Source organism: Macaca fascicularis, chromosome 14 (genome assembly GCF_037993035.2).
Source record: "Macaca fascicularis isolate 582-1 chromosome 14, T2T-MFA8v1.1".
NCBI classification, from domain to species: Eukaryota; Metazoa; Chordata; class Mammalia; order Primates; family Cercopithecidae; genus Macaca; species Macaca fascicularis.
The window spans coordinates 126,413,902-126,434,413 of record NC_088388.1 but is presented as its reverse complement, the minus strand read 5'-3'; the positions used below and the strand labels follow the sequence as shown (position 1 = coordinate 126,434,413).

Below are 20,512 nucleotides of genomic sequence, written 5' to 3'. Positions count from 1 at the left end.
ATATTTTATTTTGTTCATTTATTTTTTGAGATAGGGTCTCACTCTGTCACCCTGGCTAGAGGGCAGTGGTTCAATCACACCTTACTGCACCCTCTACCTCCTGGGCTCAAGCAATCCTCCCATCTCAGCCTCCAGAGTAGCTGGGACTACAGGTGTGTGCCACCATGCCTGGCTAATTTTTTCACTGTTTTTTGGAGGTAGGTGGCAGGGGCGGGTCTCACTTTGTTGTCCAGGCTGGTCTTGAACTCCTGGGCTCAAATGATCATCCTGCTTTGGCCTCTCAAAGTGCTGGGATTACAGATATGAACCATGGTGTCCGGCCACTTTATTATATTTTAAATCTAAATTTGATTGATGTGTTTATTACTCTAGTATTCATAACATTAAAAATATTAAGAACTGTAGTTAACTCTTATTTATTATTGCATTTCTATCTTGAAATTTCTATCTTGAAATTCTTTGTTTTTATAAGGATGTTGTAAGATCAAAATTTCAACTTTCATACTTCAAAATTTAACAAGAAGAAAAAATTCCTAAATCATATACCACAACGTCCCTGAAAAATCATGTTAAATCTATGAAATTAAGTAATATGAGGATTCTGAAGAAAATTTGCTCATACCAGTCAAACTGTAAACCAGCACGAATTGCACATGTTGTTTAATAAGACATTTCCTTATAGGTGTGAGTCTACAGAAGTTACCATTTTAAACACCACGCTTGTCAAAATCATTTTGTACACTGCTAACCATTTTCAGTAGTTGAAGGATTTTTTATATTTATCCAATTTACAATCCCTGCTTCTACCTTCTTTTAGAAAACATGTAATTTAAATTTTTCTTCCTATTCAAATTCTATTATAGACAAAAATGTTAGCAATAGCATTAATGTGCCACTTGAGTGTGTCTATTTAGTACTGTTGCCAATGTTTAATACAGTGACTGTAGAATTAATCTTGCAGCTATGATAATATTGTTCATGCACCATATCATCAATGTTTTAGAGTAAGACTATTACAATTTTAATAATAAAATTAGCATTAATAACTTTCAAATAAATTTTCAGATTTGTTTTAAAAACCCGTAAGTTATTCTATGAAGGTGATTTAACTATCCTACTACTAATAAAAATGAATACAATTCTCATTTGGAGAAGATGTGCTTTAGACTCCCATGAGCAAAGGCTGACAGAAAGAGAAAGTATATATGGATAATTAATGGAAAGTGGTGGCTATTTGTGTGGAGTTGAGTGGAGGAAAAAAAGTATTAAGACCAAAAGCTAACACAAAGATTTAAGTCTATGTGACTCGGATATTGGTAATATCATTAATAGGATTAGGTGAATCTGGTTTGGCAGCAGAAGCAAAGTGAGGGAGAATAAGGGGTGTTGATGACGATCTTGGTTTCAGATATAGTTGATTTAAAGATGAAAATGTTCAGTGGCTAAAAAAAAAAGGTTGCACTGAAGCTTAGAAGAACGGATATTCATATCTGAGGATCTTCTATTGATCAGTGGAGTATCAAAATTAAACACAGCCTCTAAGGGAAGCACAAAGATAGAAAAGGTGAGGGCTAGAAATAAAATCTGTGAGATTATTCACACTTCTTAGTCAAAAAACAGCCGGACAAGGACAGGAACCAGGATTTTGGCTGCTCTGGAGATACTTGCTGAGGTGCACTCACCTGCAAGAGAATATAACCTGAACCAGAAGAAAAAACCCAATGGCCTGGGCCTGGGAGATTAGTAGAGATGGAAATGTATTTTTGGCATAAACAAAATTGATCTGATTTTATTCTTCCCATTGGGTTTCCACCTTTCTCTTCTACAGTTTGTATCCAAGGTAGGTCTGAGAATTAGTTTGTTCTGTGATGGGCAGCAGATTTTCTTTCCAGAGCCCATTTTAAGAAGTATTGTCATACAAGAATCATCTTTCTCTGTTTTATTTCTAATGTGGATTGTACTGTTCAAAATATTTGCTGTACCTTTCTGAAGCAGGATTTTTACATTTGTGCTTCACTGATATCAGGCTTGGACACGTGACCTGCTTTAGTCAATGAAATGTCAGTAGAAATGATATGCATTATTTCAAGCAAAAGTTTACAAGCATTTTTCATCATTTTACCATGCTCTCTTCTGATTCACAGCTGACAATATCCCAGAAAGGGTTTCTCTTTTAGCCTGGATCCCAGGCACAAGGTTACATAGAGAAAAGCTATCAAAGACCCCAAAATGGGGCATAAGTAAGAAAAAAACCTTAGTGTTAAGGGTCGTTGAGATTTGGGGACTGTTTGTTAGCACAGCATAGCTTAGCCTAATCTGGTTGATGTAACCTCTAACAGAGGCGTTCTGCTTTGCTATCCTAAAGACGGGGGTCAAGGGTGTGTGTTAGGCCATTCTTGCATGGCTAGAAACAATGCTTGAGGCTCAGTAATTGATAGGAAAAGTTGTTTAATTAACTCATGATTCTGCAGGCTATACAGGAAGCATAGTGGCATCTGCTTCTGGGGAGGTCTCAAGAGGCTTAAAAACATGACAGAATTGAAGGGGGAGTACGCACTTCTCCCTTTTTCTTCTGAAATTTGGATCCAAGGGGTTGGGGGTCTGAGGATTTACTGTTCTATGATGGCAGAGTGGGAACAAGAAAGAGGGGGAGTCAGGTGCAGGAGAGGTGCCACACACTTTTAAATGACCAGATTGTCTGAGGAACTCACTATCACTATCACAAAGACAGCACAAAGCTGTGAGGAATGTGTTCCCATGATCCAAACGCCTCCTACCAGGCCCCATCTCTAGTGTTAGGGATTGTAATTTAGCATGGGATTTGGGCAGTGACAAATATCCAAGCTATATCAGATAGACTATGGCAAAAAAAAAAAAAAAAACAAAAAACACCAACAAAAAACCACCACCACCACCCTGGGCTGATGTGAAATAGTCTACCCAGTGTTTCTCAGTCCTAATGAGAGAGTTGCTGTTGACATTTTGGATTAGATAATTTTTCCTTTAGAGGAGCATTGCAATTGGTTAGCATCACTAATTCCTAAATACTAAATGCCTGTATCACATATCACTTATTGCGGCTAGATCATAATACTATCCCAATTATTAAAATAAACAAAACCAAAAAACTCTGGTGGGTGGTAATACTGCACTTTTTTGTTAACCACTTGACCAGCTGATGCCTAAAAATTCTAAATTGAGAATGAGTGAATGGTAAGTGTATCACTTAAACATACAGACCTAGAATGCAGGAAATAATCCTGTGTTTTTTTTGTATCTCCTCCAGTTCTTAACAAATACTGACTGTCCTATGAGCAATACTCATAAAAAATTAAATGAGTAATATTATTTTGAATTCTGATCCATTCCAAAAAGAGGACCACAATCTCTTTATCTTCAATCTATAGGCAATATATATACACGAAGCAGAATTCCCAAAGTCTCATATAGAAAAATATGAGAAGTTATGCATACTCATGCCTTTAGTTCAACATAGAAATACGCTCTCTCCTGGGAGTTTTATCCTCAAGTAAAATCTCTTTTCCCATTGCCCACTCTAAAAAAAAAAGTAAATGGTTATTAGAAAAGTTCAGGTTATAGGAAGTATTTAGTGAACCTGCACCAATGGAAACATGTCACATGATTCCTTTTCCATCAATTCCAGATGTGAATGGTAGCCCTGGGCAGCTAGCAAAGTGCCTGGGCCTTTGTTCTGAGATCACAGAGAGAATAGGCAGGCAGCTATGCACAAAGCATGTCTAACGTGTTGCTTTCTCTCTGTGGGGCTCATACCAGAATCTGTGTGCTGTTGCAAGCAGAGCTGCTCCTTTCTCTGCTAATTGGATCATGGACGGTAAAAAGTGCCAGGTTTATCCTTAGGCAATGTAAAGCATTGAGGCTGAAAGAAGAAAAAGGAATAATCTCTAGCGAGAGAAAGCTGGCAGGAAGACAGGCACAGACATCACTTTTCTCAAATGCTGAGCAGTGGAAGGTGTCATACCTAAGGGATTTAGGCCTAGGACTCCTTATTACAGTTATTCAAGATCCTCTATCAAAGGACTGGAAAGGACAAGAGAACACACAGACCATCAGGTGAAGCAAGATCAAAAGATTGGGCAGTTAACAGAATTATATCCCTCTATGGAACATTTACTTACTCCAGAAAGGTTCTGCTAAAACACTTCAGCATGTCACAGTATGACTTGAAACTCTCATTATGTTAGTCATACCAGGATGCTAGCCCTATGAGTTCACTTGGGTGCATTTCCAGTTGTTTCACACAGTATATTATTTGTCCAATTTAGGTTGTGATTTACTGAGAAAGAACATTTTCACTCTCCATCAGCATCAGTGTAAGTAATAACTTCATTGATGTCAGACTTGTCTCTCCAAAAAAAAAAAAAAAAAAAAAAAAACCTGTTAAATCCACTAGGGCAAAGTCTCTATCTCAGTTTTTCCTTCATCTGGCTCCTGTTCCTTAGTGCAGTGATAGACCAGTTGACTAAAATCGTAGAGTGTATACCAAGTCATATTCTAAGCAATTATTTTCTTTATCCCTATAATCAGTAATACCAAAAAAGCATGAGTCCCATTTAGGTAGCAAGTACACTAAGACTGACTGATGAAATTGCAATGCCGTCTTGTTTCCTGAACTAATAACCTGAGCCTTTAACAAAAGTATGTTGTTCATGGTAAGAAAATGACATATGTTAACTGTCTGAAAGAGTCATATTAGAAGAGTTAGATATTTGGTGGCTCCTAAAGCATAATTTGAGAAAGGAGTCTCTGGTTCTCTGTGAACTGCAGACTCTCTAGATCCCTAGCTCCTTTGACATAAAGAGACTGTTAGGTGATATTTATGTCCTTGAAAGGAAGTGAAATAAGGCAGCTGATTGGGGTTTGCCCTTTACTCTCACCCTGACCAGTTCTTCATTGTCTTTTATTTTTTTTTCCTCTGCTAACTATAATCTGATTAACTGCACTTCAGCATGCTCCCGTAAAAGGTTATGGCTAGGGTGGATGGGATTGATGGTGCTGTGGTTTATGAGTGCCTGAAAACTCTCTGCAAATATTCCTTGACTTAGCAGATACTTCCTGTTGGATTCTTGGGAACAATTACAGATCAGGTTCTACTGACTTCTGGAGGCTGTTCTGTGTGTTGAGTGCGCCCCTTGAAAAAGCTGAAACATTTTCCAAATCTGATAGCATATATCAGGCTTTCTCACTTATGCTTCCTTTTGATTTCACATTTTCTTGCAGGTGAGCCAAAGATATTTATAGATGAATTCAATACTTTTTCCTGTTCAGGCTTTGAGTTATTCTTGAGACTCATTGTGGAAGATAACGAGTGAGGACAGAAAAAACTCGGACTTGAGGTTACAGAACCTGGATTCATCTTTTTGTGTTTTTCTAATATGTAGAATGGGGATAATAATACTTGTCTTGCAAAACTATTGTGAGGGGTAAATGAGCCAGTATATAGACATTATATGGTATTCAAGAAGTGGTAACTTTGTTTTCTTTATTTGTCTCTATATCATCATGTTAAAAATATTCAACCAACATGGCCACTTCACTAAACAAGACACAATTTATGTTGTTCTCCATAAAATAGAACGGTATCTTAAATAACGGAGAGAAGAAAAAAGCCCAAATAAAAATAAGACAATAATAATAAAATATGGTTCACCAGAAAAAACTATTCAATAATTATAATAATACCATCTCTAACAGAAAAATGAAGCTTCAGCTTCTCAGCTGTGCCATCTTTGCAGATACCTCTACTTTAAGTGTTCTGTTCAGTTCTCCCTACCTAAATTTCTTTTTGCATATGAAGATTACAATAACCGAACAAATACCATATACATTTGTGAGATCAAAATAAGATATATAAATACGGAAGTCTTTTGAACAGTTAAAAGCAATACAGGTATAGAAGTTATTCTTCAAATAATACCTCCTTCATTGGTATCATTAGAGAAAGAGTGTTTCATATGAGTTAGTTTTCATAGAAATGGAGTCTCCAACTTTCTGTAAAGTTTTATGACTATTTTGATTAAAATGTCCTAAAATGCTTTAGCATTTTCTTTACGTGGAATACAGTGACATGTTATTTATGTTTCATGATCAAAATTATCAACATCAATCTTTCTAGTTTTCTGTAAGGGTGATACTGTCAGAAACGATTAAGTATGGAACGTTGTTTCCCCCTACATTTAACAACTTCGGACTGCTGAATTGTAACCTTTTAGCCAGTTCTTACAATTTTTCTGTCAATATGCCAATCTTTTTATAACTGGACCACATTGATTTTTAATTTTATTTATGACTTTGAATCACCTATGATGTAACAAAATTATAAAACTTTTAAAATAAAGCAGTAGATACAGCGTATTCCTAGGGTCTCTAAATTTTTAATGTTTAGCATATCCTTGTTCAACAATAACAGATAATACTTATCAAATACAAATCATATTAAGTATTACACTTATACACTTAATTTCATTTAATCCTGGCAACAAAAAGAGGAGTGCCCCATTAATGTCTCCAATGAAATATGAGAAACCTGAGGTTTTAGAAAGATTATAGATTTTGTCCAATGTCAAATGAAGTGTTTGAGAATTAAAACTAAGTTTATCTGACTCTATAGCCCGTGTTATTCACCATACACCTTATTGAGAAATATCAATTATTATAAAGAAGTACAGACAAGTGGTGGAGCCTGTGATCCAATATAGAAAATGCCAATTGTTACGAATATGGGGAAAATAAGGTAAGAAAGAGAGAAGGCAAGAAAGCATTGAACATCACGAGAGCACTCAAAGTGAACATATTCACCGAATGAAGACTAGACTTATCAGGAGAAAAATGAAAAATGTCTCAAGGAGGAGGAAAACCTAAATGAAGATTGCACTGTAGAAACCAAAGTGGACATCTCTGAGTCAGTTCAATAAAGAGCAGTTGCTTTCCCTTCTCTAGTCCGAACAAATTAAGACAAAACAGTGGCATAGGAAGAAAGAAATATATCACCTTAATTGCAACAAAAAGCTTGTTTCCCAAACTTGTTTTAATCCTGAGGGCACATATAGAAAATGATAATGTTTTTATGGAAACACAGATAAGCAAATGAGGCTTCCTATGACCGGTGATGAATGGTATGAAGTCACAGTAACCACAGGATCCCATCCAGCCACCCTAAGTCCTGAGGGAAATCATATGTTGGTATAGTTACCAGTGGAGGGTGTTGGCTATGAGTCGTCCAGGTTCCTGGTGTTTTGAACAAAGAACTGGACAAAACACACAAAGGAGGCAATGAAAGATGAAGCAATAAAAGCATGGATTTATTGAAACTAAAGTACACTCCACAAAGTAGGAATAGGTTCAAGCAAATGGTTCAAGAGGGCTGCTTACAGAATTTTCTGGGGTTTAAATGCCCTCGAGAAGTTTCCCATTGGTTACTTGTTTATACCCTAAGTAAATGAAGGAATGGCCTACGACCAGTCTGATTGGTCATGGGACGGCACCAATCAGAGGCTGAAGTGAAGTTCAAAGTTACATAAGAAGACTTGGCCCATGAAAAGTCTGGTTGGTTGCAGGAGGGGAACAATCAGAGGTACTTTCCATTTATCATCTGCCACACAGTGCAAAGGGAGTAGCCTCTGATCCTTTTGTTACTTTGGTGTAGTGAGGTGGGGTTTTCCTTTTGATTCTGTTTTAGAAAGTCAAGGTGAATGGGCCTTAGGTTCCCTACCCCCAGACTCTATTTTCCTGTCTCAGTATGTCTTTGGCCATTTATGGAATCTCATTTGGGAAATTTCATCATAAAGTATAAGTTGAAGGATGTGGCTTAAAGGGCTTACTAACTAAATCCTGGAAATAATGCACTGACCCATTCTCAGAGAGCTCTAGATCATGAAGGGCAACTCATGTTCCAATGCAGAGCATGACTGTATAGGAGGACAGGTAAATTTCTGCTCTGTTAGGAAGCAGGTCCCCAAAAGGAAAAGGAGAGGAGCTGAACCAAGCATGCCTAAATTGTTTTCCCCAAATTTATCTATTAGGTAAAGCCACTATTCCTCTCCTCTAAGCAGGGTGAGTAAAGAGGTATTTAAAGGTCAGAGCTTTAAACCAATTGGGCACCCTCTGCAAGGACAGTACATGAAGTAATAAAAAAATTCCCTTGTGAAGTTTATTAGCCACATGAAAAACTGCATATACAATCAGAGAGATTCTCCATATTGGTTAGAATTTTCTTGTTTAGGGAAACACTGGAAGCTTGTTTCTAGGTGGATTCAGGCATGAAACAATAAGTATTGAGTAGGAAAAGAGATGTCATGAGAAACGTATGAATATGTGTTTGTAGGTGATATGTGTATGTGTAGATATAAATATCAATATGTGTTTTTTGAAAGAGAGAGAGAGAAAACAGGGAGTAACTAGGGCTATTTAACCTAGTTTTGCTTTGGCAATGTTTTAATCTTGTTAGTTGAATGCAGTGAAGTCTTTACTGCCACTATAGCATGAATACATATAAATACTTAAGAATAACTTAATTTTGATAATTACAATTAAAACAGTGATCACTTTTAAATGAGTCTTCAGCACAAGCTTATTTCAATGCAATGACTATGAAAGCAAAATGCCTGTGTGCTCTAATTCAGCAGTCTCTGAGAATAAAGAAAGATAAAATTGCTTCCTGCAAGTGCTTAAACTGTATACTTCACATCCCAAAATCAGACAGTTAATGAAAACAGATGGTTGTTGATATTCTAAAGGTAAATCATATTGTCACAAAAAGATGAGTCACTATTTGAGACAGGGACCATTCGTTCCTTGTATAAAATGATGCCCAGGTCTCAGATCTCAAACCTCCCTGTTCATATTCAAGATTTTATTTTACCATTGGAATAAATGGGAAATGAATCTAATCTTTCCCACCAGACCTGCTAGGGACCAAGCTTTCACTTAAAGATACGCCAACATTTCCAAGACAAGCATTTTACTTCCTTTCGAATCCATAAGGTCTTTTCTGTCTACTTAGCGATAAACATATCTCGTTACTTCCCATAATGAACAGCAAATCAGTGACTCTCTATTTCACACTTCACCCAATCACAAGCACTTCAGCATACAAGTCCCATGTAGTCAAAGAATTATTGAATTCTCTTGCTGTAGATGGTCTTGTACTATTTTTTGAACACAGCATCCACCTCTAGGCTAAAGAATGTGGCAAGCCTTTCTCTAAAAGCTTATTTTTGTAGATAAGCACTCACAGTGGACTTGGGAAAAAGAAGAATCATACTGGACTATGCCTGGACCTCGAAAAGCTACTGTCAGAGTACAATAGTGGTATTATATAAGTCAGGTACCTTGGCGTTTTCATTTGAAAAATTCATAGTGTTACTGCTTCTCATGGATGAGTGGATAAGAATCAGAGGAAAAAACAAATTATGAAACATAATGACATCAACGTCAAAATACTCCTTGCAAAACCTTCACTTGGAAAATTCCCATAAACAGCATTTACTATCCATATTGGCATATGTGAAGTGCATGCATAATCTTACACTAAATGAATGTGAATACAAATCTAGTTACCTGCGATGTTGTTCCCAGAAAAATCTTTTGGGAATCTCAGAAATTCAGGTCATTATCTGACTATTGCAGAGACAATTCCATCATCAATCAGAAGTTTTCATAGTGCTTATCCAGCCTAGTAGATAAAGAGAGATTAGTAAAATGGGGAGGTGCTAGTTAACAGGTATAAGGTTTCAGTAGTGCTAAATTAACAGAGATATGCTGTACAACATTGTGTCTATAGTTAAAAATACGGTATTGTACACTTAAAAATCTGTTACGAGGGTAGGTCTCATGTTAAGTATTCTTATCACAATAAAATAGAAATCAAAAGATGTAGGGATGCAGATATTTCCCCTTTAAGTTTAAATATGTCTTTGTTTTTGCTCTCAAAGCTCAGTTCTATTTAAAATCACAATGCCGAGAATCTTCTGAGAAAACCAGAATCAGTGGAAACTATTGAAATAGAAATGTATTGAGTGAAAGCAGATTATTCAGGAAAGAAAACCCCTCACTTTGAACAAACAGTGTCTCGGTGACACAAGTCAGACGTTCACCACCAGCAACTTCTGTTTTCTCTCTTTATATCCAAAATGTTTCGGAGAAAGTAGCCTTAAATTTATATTCCCCAGTGGCTGGAATGCCCGCCAGAGCCTCATCGTTACCATAGGAAAATATCTGTTTAAAGACCATCTGTTCTTCGGCGTGTCTGTTGAAAGTGCGTTGAGAGATCTGTAGCAAACAGTTTTTCTGTATATAAAAAAATCACTTTAAAAATGAGTGAAAATCGAATCAATGTTAAATCTATGTTGATACCATACCGATTCATTTGCTTTTTTTTTTTTTTGAGACGGAGTCTTGCTCTGTCAGGCTGGGGCGCCGTGGCGAGATCTCGGCTCACTGCAAGCTCCGCCTCTCCGGTTCACGCGATTCTCCCGCCTCTCCGGTTCACGCGATTCTCCCGCCTCAGCCTCCCGCGTAGCTGGGACTCACTGCAAGCTCCGCCTCTCCGGTTCACGCGATTCTCCCGCCTCAGGCTCCCGCGCAGCTGGGACTCACTGCAGGCTCCGCCTCCCGGGTTCACGCGATTCTCCCGCCTCAGGCTCCCGCGCAGCTGGGACTCACTGCAGGCTCCGCCTCCCGGGTTCACGCGATTCTCCCGCCTCAGGCTCCCGCGCAGCTGGGACTCACTGCAGGCTCCGCCTCCCGGGTTCACGCGATTCTCCCGCCTCAGGCTCCCGCGCAGCTGGGACTACTCTCGCGAGCCCCCGCGCCCGGCTAGTTTTTGTGTTTTTAGTAGAGACGGCGTTTCACCATGTTAGCCAAGATGGTCTAGATCTCTTGACCTCGTGATCCTCCCACCCACAGTGCTGGGATTACAGGAGTAAGCCACTGCGCCCGACCGGCCACATTTGTTTTTTTTTTTTTTTTACTGGGAGAAGAAAGGGTTGAGGCCCTGGGGTTTAAGGAGTTGAGTGCATATCCTACAAGCACCTGTGAAGACTAGTCTGGACTGGGAAGGCCCCATGGATCCGGGGTAAACAGAGAAATCTTTAGGTGACAGCATTTACCAGGTATGTTCCATGAACTGCTAGTTCCACCAAATAGCCCTACAAATTCCAGGTCATGAAGGCCTTCTTGGTGCGTTGGTTTGGAAATTGCTAAATAGTTTAAACTAAGTTAACTGAGTGATTTTAATGCCATAATTTTCAGATTCTCTAGTAAACTAAGTTGTATTATGAATCTCCAAAGAGACTACGGGGATATGCAATATTTCTCAAACCTTTTTGGATTTAAATCCCCTTCTCTCTCTCTCTTTTTCTTTTGGATGGAGTCTCACTCTGTCGCCCGGGCTGGAGTGCATTGGCACAATCTTGGCTCACTGCAACCTCTGCCTCCTGGCTTCAAACGATTCTCCTGCCTCAGCCTCCCGAATAGCTGGGATTACAGGCACACGCCACTACGCCCAGCTAATTTTTTGTATTTTTAGTAGAGACAGGGTTTCACCATATTGCCCAGGCTGGTCTCTTTGTTTTTTTTTTTTTTTTTTTTTTTTTTTTTTAAAGTATCTGTCATAACCAATGTTCCACAGAATACAATTTGGAACGTGCTGTAAAAAGAATGGGGAGAAATGGAGAATCTGTGAGATTAACAATAATAACGAACATTTGTATGTGTCTTGTAGTTTGTAAAATGCTTCCTCATTCATTAGCTCTTTTATTCCTTAGACCAATTTTATAGGAAAAATAGCTCAAGGACATTAAGTGACTCTCTAAAATACATGCAGTGATAAAAAGGTCAAGTTTTGATTTGGCTCTAGGTTTTCTGGCTTTAGTTCAAATATCCTGTCACTATACTGTGTCACTATACTATGCTCAGTGAAGATATCATCTGTTTCAATGTTTGCCTTTTGTTTCAATGACTGTCCTACATCCTGTTTCTCAGTGTTAGTATAATTAGGACTTTCTCCACCAGAGCAAGTTCCACGAGTTTTATGTCCTCAGCCTCCATCTTCTTTCTCCATGAAACCTCCCTCTCTGTAGTTCCACCTTTGCTAGATGTTCCAGCAGAAATAACTAACACACTCAAAGGAGGTCATGAAATAGTTTTAGTAAAGAGACGTTTTACAAAAATGGGGAGTGGAATATGGGAAAACAGAAGAGGATGATCAGTCTCCCAGGGTTAGCAATAACTCACAGCTCTCATTGCAATGGGTGAAAAGCAAAAGATGAACAGTCTGTTGCCACAGGGGAGAGAACCTGGGTAGAGGGGGTTTCTCAGCAAAAGGAAACAGCCAAGCTGTGGTGAAATGGAATGGAGGGAAAGAAGAGAATAAATACTCTGATTTTACTCTCCTCCACTTTTTGATCCCTTGCTAGTCCCTGGAATTAGCCAAAATCAACAAGAAGCCAAAGGACAGGAGAACTTCTTGATGCAGTACATAGACATCAGCTTCCCATGTCACCAAGCCGAATGGTAAAGAAGTAACCTGGATCTAAAGGAACACAAGGAACAGATTCAGCATCCCAGGTAATCGAGGCTGTCAAACCCCTTTAAGGACATAAAATGGACCTTAGAGATTTAACTTCCACCCATCAGGAAAGCACGAGAGGAAGTCATTAGGAAAAAGCTGGAAACCATATTGCTCAACATTTACAGGGATCGTAATTTTTTTGTAGTGTCTTAGTTAAACAACTTTGGTCTCATAAGAAGCATATCAGAATTGACTTTTCATTCTAGCCAGAGGCACAAGTAGCAGCCAGCATGAGAACTGTGTTATACACACTACCTGGTTCTCATCACCTACTGGGTACATTTTTTTCTGCTAGAAAAGTACTATCTGACATTCTCCTGAGCCATCAGCCCCTTCTTATTCTAAAGGTCCAGTTATACCTTAGATGGGAGAGATTCCCATTATTCCAGCATCAACACAGCATTGAGTCAATTGGTTGTCAGTTTCTCCAGATTTTGTACTTAAGGAGATCAGTCACTGCCTAATTAATTAGATTTCACCTCCAACATCCAATTCTCAGTATTACCAGGTTCCTGTCATTGTACTGTGTCCAAGCACAGCAGAGAGAAACAGGCAGAGTCAGAAGGAGACAGAAAAAATAAGAACGAGAGAGAATAGAATAACCCATTGATAGAATTCTACTTCTTATATATTTGGGGCTTATTTTGCAAGTCTTCAGATGTTCATTATTTTGTGAGTTTTAGAATTAAGAAAATATCCCACATTAATATCAGAAGATTGTTGGTAGCAATATATATATCTGCGAAATTAGTTTTAATTAATCAAAAATGGTACTTTGAGCTTACATGCTGTCCCCCAGTTCTGCTGACCTACCTTCTACAACTTTTCTTTGTTTTTCTTTCTTTTTTTCTTTCTTTTTTCTGAAACAGAGTCTCACTCTGTCGCCCAGGCTGGAGTGCAGTGGTGAGATCTCAGCTCACTGCAAACTCCACCTCCCTAGTTCAAGCAGTTCCTCTGCCTCAGCCTCCTGAATAGCTGGTAGCTGGGATTACAGGCACATGCCACCATGCCCGGCTAATGATTTTGTATTTTTAGTAGAGATGTGGTTTCACCGTGTTAGCTAAACTGGTCCCAAACTCCTGACCTCAGGCAATTTGCATACCTCAGCCTCCCAAAGTGCTGGGATTACAGGCATGAGCCACTGCGCCTAGGCCACAACTTTTCAAGAAATTAAATGTTTAGTTTTCTTTTAAGATTTCCAAATGTCTAACAGCCAAATAAAAATTGAAATAATCCATTACTTTCTTCAAATGAGGTAACCCACAGTTGCATTTATGAGACTTGTTGACTTCAGGAAACATTTCTGACCAGGGCCTGCTGCTGACTGGACCCCTTTTTAGAACGTTGATAGAGTATGCATGGCTCTGTTTTACTAATTATACTTAATATGGGTCTCAACCTAGGGTGATCCCTATATAAAGGGCCTACTGAGCCCTCACCAACACTTCACAAAAAGAAAAAATCCATATTCTCCTGAACAAATGATTCAAAGATTTCCAAGCCTTTATAATAGGGTTATATTCCTTTTGCTACAGCTTCAAAAGTGAAATGTCCTAAGTACCCCAACCAGACCTCTGGACCTCAAAAAAGAAAATTGTCTAATGCCTGAATTCTTCCCTATTCTGGAAGCAAAGGATGAAACCCTCCCCAGGCCACAGTCAAGGATATTCAGAGCACTGATTTCATAACCTTGGTTTCCTGGTTTCCCCTGGCAACCACCAGTTCTTCCGAAGTTACAGTGGAGAACAAATTAGAAGCAGAAAAGTAGGAGGGGTGCTGTTAGAAGCAAGCGCACTGGAAAGTGACAAGTGTCAGAAACAGAAGGGACAGAAGATACATTAACTGGAAATGTCTAACAGCCTACGGCCAGTAAGTGTTGGCCACACAGCCCTTAGTTCCACAATCATCCCTCAGGGTATCTCTATATTTGAGCCATACCAATGGCCCTGACTCATCAAGAAAAGATTAACTTATGTCAAGAATATTCTATTTAGTAAGGAAAATAAGTTTGCAATACATTTTAGAAAGATTTCCATCAAAATGATTATATATATAAAGTATATTTAAATTATGAAGCCTTAGCTATCTGGAAAATTCAAATAATGGGAACATTTAATAGTTAGAAATACTGAATAGAAGAGTTTTTTTTTGTTTTTTTTTTGTTTTTTTTTGTTTGTTTGTTTGTTTTTTGTTTTTTTGTATAGGGTTATTTATTCTCAGGACCAAAGGCAGGTGCTGGGAGGTGCCTTGATTGCTTATTGGTATAACAGATGTCAATTCCCCTTGTCCCAGGATGGAGTCTGCCTGATTTTTCCAAGTCATGTGAGTGAAGGAGAACAGAAATCAGTAGCACAGTGAAGAAGGAATGGACAGAAATGGAAGATGTATAACAAGTGGCAATGCTAGAATATAAATGTCGGAAAGAGAATAGTTGGAAAAACAACCAAACTAGTAAATGATTGTTTCCTCAGCTTTTCCTCATTTCTCTGCCTCCCTCTGCCTCTTGTCCTCATTTCTAAGTATCTACTTTCCTTTCTGAAATAACTACCAATTCCAGAAGCAGTTGAGCTTATTCAACAGAATTTTACCCTTCTTATCAATCTGTAGGTAAACAGAGAACCGGTCTCCCTCTGTCTCTCTCTTTCTCTCTCTCTCTCTCCCTCTCTCCCCCTCTCTCTCCCTCTATTTCTCTCTCTCTCTCTTTTGTCCATCTGTCTCTGCCTCTCTGTCTCTATATGTCTCTATGTGTGTCTCCCTCTGTCCCTGTCTCTCTGGCTTTTTGACTCTCTGTCTCTCTGTCTCTGTCGCTGTCTTTATCTCTCTTTCTCCCCAGTATCATTCCCTCTGTGCCTCACTTTTCTAATATGTCTGGCTAAAAATTAGAGGAGACAGGACTGAATCTGAGTTAACTCTTCTTGTAATTTGGACTGCATATAATTCTATCTCCAAGGTAGCTTTGAAGCTAAAAATTGAAAACTTTTAAGATAACATTTTAATTTCCTTAAAATACAGAATAACGATTGCTACATCTAAACAGCATTATATTTCAGGTTCTGGTCAGTGCAAAGTAAAAGTACAAAAATTATTGGAATGGAAGAAACAGAATTATCATTACTCTCAAATAATATGAATTTACAGATAAATTTACTAAAATTCATTTTAAACAGTTGATTATTGTTAATCAGTGTACAAGAACAATGTAGAAAAGTCAACAGTTAGAATATGCAATCTAACTGAGAAAAAAGAAGCCCATTTCCAAAGAAAACATAAGACCTTGGAAAAATGATTTTCAAAACATGTACAAGACTTTTGTGGAAATCATTATATCAGTATAAAATAGACAGACATTAAAGAAGACCTAAATAAATAGAGACCTAAATAATTGGAGAAACTTACATTGCTCATAATAGAAAACACAAATACTAACTTTCCTCAAAACCCATTTTGTTTTTGGATACCACGAGATATGCCCATATTGTGGCAGGCCAGGTCTTGCTAGTGGTGGAAGAGGCAGGCCTCCATGACAACTGTTTCAGCACTGACTAAGTGGTGAAGGTAGGTATTACAGCTGAGACAGCCAGTGCCCTTATACAAAGGCTGGAATGTAACAATAGCCCATCAAGTTTTGCACAGGCCTTTCCTGGGCCTTGAATATGGCAACATAATGAAGAAATTCTTAACAGGACTTGTTTAGGATTAAGCAAGTTTTATTGCAGATCTGAAGAAACTCCCCAGCCCTCCACAAACAAGTTGTATTGGGGTCTGAAGGAACTCCCCAGGCCTCCATGATTTACCAGGAGACAAGATAAGGGAATCACCCTAGTGACTGGACCCGTCTAGCTGAAGTACATTTACTGAGGCTCCAGAGGAAGGTCTTCAGGACTCAAACCTTAGTTACAGATTAGAAGTTACATACTTACATACAGACATATAGCTTAGAAGGTATGTAAGCTCTGGAAAACCTCTTAATTTTGAATTGGTCTGGAAATAGTTTCCCAGCCTTCTCCCTGTACTCAGGTACAGAAATAAACTCTCTTCTTTCCCAGTTCATCTGCATCTTATTATTGGGCTGTGAGAATAAGTAGCCCAACCCTTGATCAATGTGGGAACAATATAAGGTAGCAAACTTATTTGATAAATGTTGGGTGCATTCTGATGATCCCCCATCTCCCTCCCTCTCCTTGGGCCCTCCTATTCTCTGAGACAAAACAGTATTAAAATTATGCCAGTAAATAAACCTAAAATGGCTTCTAACTGTTCAGATGATAAAAAGAGTCACATGTCTCTCACTTTAAATCAAAAACTAGAAATGATTAAGCTTAGTGTGGAAGGCATGTTGAAAGCCTAGACAGGCCAAAAGCTAGACCTCTTTTACCATTTAGCAAAGTTCTGACTGCAAAGAAAAGTTCTCAAAGAAGATTAAAAGTGTTAATCCAGTGAACACACAAATGAAAATAAAGCAAAACAGCCTTATGGACAATATAGAGAATGTTTTAGTGATGTGGATAAAATATCAAGCCAGCACAATATTCCCTGAAGAAAAGTTCTAATGCAGAGCAAGATCCTAACTCTCTTCACTTCCTTGAAGGCTGAGAGACAAGAGGACACTGTAGAAGGAAACTTTGAATCTATCAATCAGAGGTTGGTTGATGAAATTTAAGTGGTCATCTCCATAACATAAAAGTGCAAGGTGAAGCAGCAAGTGCTGATGTAGAAGCCTCAGCAAATTATCCAGAACATAGCTAAGATCATTGATGAAGATGGCTACATTAAACAACAGATTTTCCATGTAGATAAAATAGCCTTTTCTCAGAAGAAGATGCCATATAGGACTTTCATAGTTAAAGAGAATAAGTCAATGCCTATCTTCAAAGCTTCAAAGCCTTAGCTAAAGCTGACAAAGGCTAACTGTTTCATCTGGACGCAATGCAGCTGGTGACTTTAAGTCGAAGCGAATGCTCATTTATTATTTTAAATATCCTAGGGCCCTTAAAAATGTCACTAAATCTTTTATGCCTGTACTATATAAATAGGACAATCAAGCCTGGGTGACAGCTCATCTTTTTAAAGCATGGTTTATTGAATATTCTACGCCCAATGTTGAGACCTGCTACTAAGAAAAAAGATTGCTTTCAAAATATTTCTGTCCAATGACAATGCACCTGGTCATCCAAGAGCTCTGATGGAGATACACAAGGAGATTAATGTAGTTTTCATGCTTACTAACAACATTCATTCTGTAGCCTATGGATAAAAGAGCAAGGATCAATTTCAACCTTTCAAGTCTTATTATTCAAGAAATACATTTTGTAAGGCTACAGCTGTCATAGAGAGTGATTCCTCTTATGGATTTGGCCAAAGTAACCTGAAAACCTTCCAGAATAAATTTACCATTTAAAACGTCATTAAAAATATTCGTAATTCATGAGAGGAGGTCAAAAGGTAAACATTTCCTAGAGTTTAGGAGTTGATTCCAATCCTCATGGAGAACATTGAGGGTTTGATATGGATTGGCTGTGTGCCCACCCAGATCTCATCTTGAATTCCCATGTGTTGTGGGAGGGACCCAGTGGGATGTAATTGAATCATGGGGGCAAGTCTTTCTTGTGCTGTTCTCATGATAGTGAATTAGTCTCATGCGATCTAATGGCTTTATTAAGAGGAGATCTCCAGCACAAGTTCTCTTTCTTTTCTTGCTGCCATCCATGTAAGACATGACTTGCTCCTTCCTTCTGCCATGATGTGAGGCCTCTTCAGCCATGTGGAACTTTAAGTTGAATAAATGTCTTTCTTTTGTAAATTGCCCAGTCTCAGGTATGTCTTTTTCAGCAGCGTGAGAACAGACTAATACAGTACATTAGTACCAGGGTGGGGTGCTGCTGAAAAGAGACCAAAATGTGGAAGCAACTTTGGAATGTGTAACAGAACAGGCAGAGGTTGGAACAGTGTGGAGGGCTCAGAGGAAAACAGGAAAATGTGGGAAAGTTTGAAACTTCCTAGAGACTTGCTCAATGGGGCTTTGACAAAAATTCTGATGGTGATATGAACAATAAAGTCCAGACAGAGGTGGTCTCAGATGAGAATTAGGAATGTGTTGGAACCTGGAACAAAGGTAACTCTTGTTATGTTTTAGCAAAGAGACTGATGGGATTTTGCTCCTGCCCTAGAGATTTGTGAAAGTTTGAACTTGAGAGAGATTGTTTAGAGTATCTGACAGAAGAAATTTCTAAGCAGCAAAGTATTCAGGATGTGACTTGGATGCTGTTAAAGGCATTCAGTTTTATAAGGGAAGCAGAGCATAAAAGTTTGGAAAGTTTGCAACCTGACCACACAATAGAAAAGAATATCCCATTTTCCAAGGAGAAATTCAAGCCAGCTGCAGAAATTTCCATAAGTAACAAGGAGCCAAACGTGAATCCCCAAGACAATGGGGAAAATGCCTCAAGGGCATGTCAGAGGTCTTCATGGCAGCCCTTCTCATCACAGGCCTGGAGGCCTAAGAGAAAGAAATGGTTTTGTGGGCCGGGCCCAGGGTCTGTGTGTTGTGTACAGTCTAGGACTTAGTGTTCTGCATCTCAGCTGCTCCAGTCATTACTAAAAAGGGTGAAGATACAGCTAGGGTTGTGGCTACAGAGGGTGCAAGCCCCAGACCTTTTCAACTTCCATGTGATGTTGAGTCTGTGGATGAACAGAAGTCAAGAACTGAGGCTTGGGAACCTCCACCTAGATTTCAGAGGATGTATAGAAATGCCTGGATGTCCAGGCAGAAGTTTGCTGCAGGAGCAGGGCTCTCATGGAGAACTTCTGCTAGGGCAGTGCAGAAGGGAAATGTGGGGCTGGACCCCCTACACAGAGGGGGTCTGCACCTGGAAACACCCCAGACACTGAATGCCAGCCTGTGAAAGCAGCCAGTGGGGAGGCTGTACCCTGCAGAGCCACAGGGGTAGAGGTGCCCAAGACCATGGGAACACACCTCTTGGCTTTAGCATGACCTGGATGTGACACATGGAGTCAAAGGAGGTAACTTTGGAGCTTTAAGATTTGACTGCCCCACTGGATTTTGGAATTGCATGCAGCCTGTAGTCACTTTGTTTTGGCCAATTTCTCCCATTTGGAATGACTGTGTTTACTCAATGCCTGTACCCCCACTGTATCTAGGAAGTAACTAACTTGCTTTTGCTTTTACAAGCTCATAGGTAGAAGGAACTTGCCTTGTCTCAGAGGAGACTTTGGACTGTGGACTTTTGAGTTAAGGCTGAAATGAGTTAAAGACTTTGGGGGACTGTTGGAAAGGCATGATTGGTTTTGAAATGTGAAGACATGACATTTTGGAGGGGCCAGGGACAGAATGATGTGGTTTGGTCCTGTGTTCTTACCCAAATATCATCTTGTAGCTCCTATAATTCCCATGTATTGTGAGAGGGACCTGGTGGGATGTAATTGAATCATGGGGATAAGTCTTTTCCATGCTGTTTTCATGATAGTGAATAAGTATCATGAGATCAGATGGTTTTATTAAGAAAAGTCCCCTGCACAAGTTCTCTCTCTTTTCCTGCTGCCATCCATGTAAGATGTGACTTTCACCCTCATCAGTCAGCAGCCAACAACACTGAGGCAAGACCCTCTGCCAGCAACAAGATTACCACCTGCTGAAGTCTGAGATAATCATTGGCATTTTTTTTTTAGCAATAAAGATTTTTAAGTGAGGGTAAGCAAGTACATTGTTCTTTTTATACATAATGCTAGTACAAGCTTCCTGAGTTAGTATAGTGTAAATGTAACTTTCATAAACATGGGTAAAACAAAAAATGTATATGATAGATTATTGTAGTATTTGCCTTATTGCTGTGGTTTGGAGTCAATTCTCAATACCTCTGTGAGGTATTCCTTTATAGGTAGATA

General features: G+C 38.9%; 1 long non-coding RNA gene across 6 annotated transcripts in view; it reads left to right on the top strand.

The window, feature by feature from the left end:
- The first annotated feature begins 10,768 nt into the window (after positions 1-10,768).
- LOC102128208 (uncharacterized) overlaps positions 10,769-20,512 on the top strand; it is a 311,614-nt gene continuing 301,870 nt past the window's right edge. For 5 of the 6 annotated variants that reach the window (XR_006692094.3, XR_006692096.3, XR_001485264.4 and 2 more), the window contains exons 1-2: positions 10,769-11,150; positions 12,456-12,606. This is a non-coding gene — a long non-coding RNA (uncharacterized lncRNA). The remainder of the gene's footprint in view (positions 11,151-12,455; positions 12,607-20,512) is intronic. The other variant, XR_006692095.3, reaches the window with a different exon arrangement.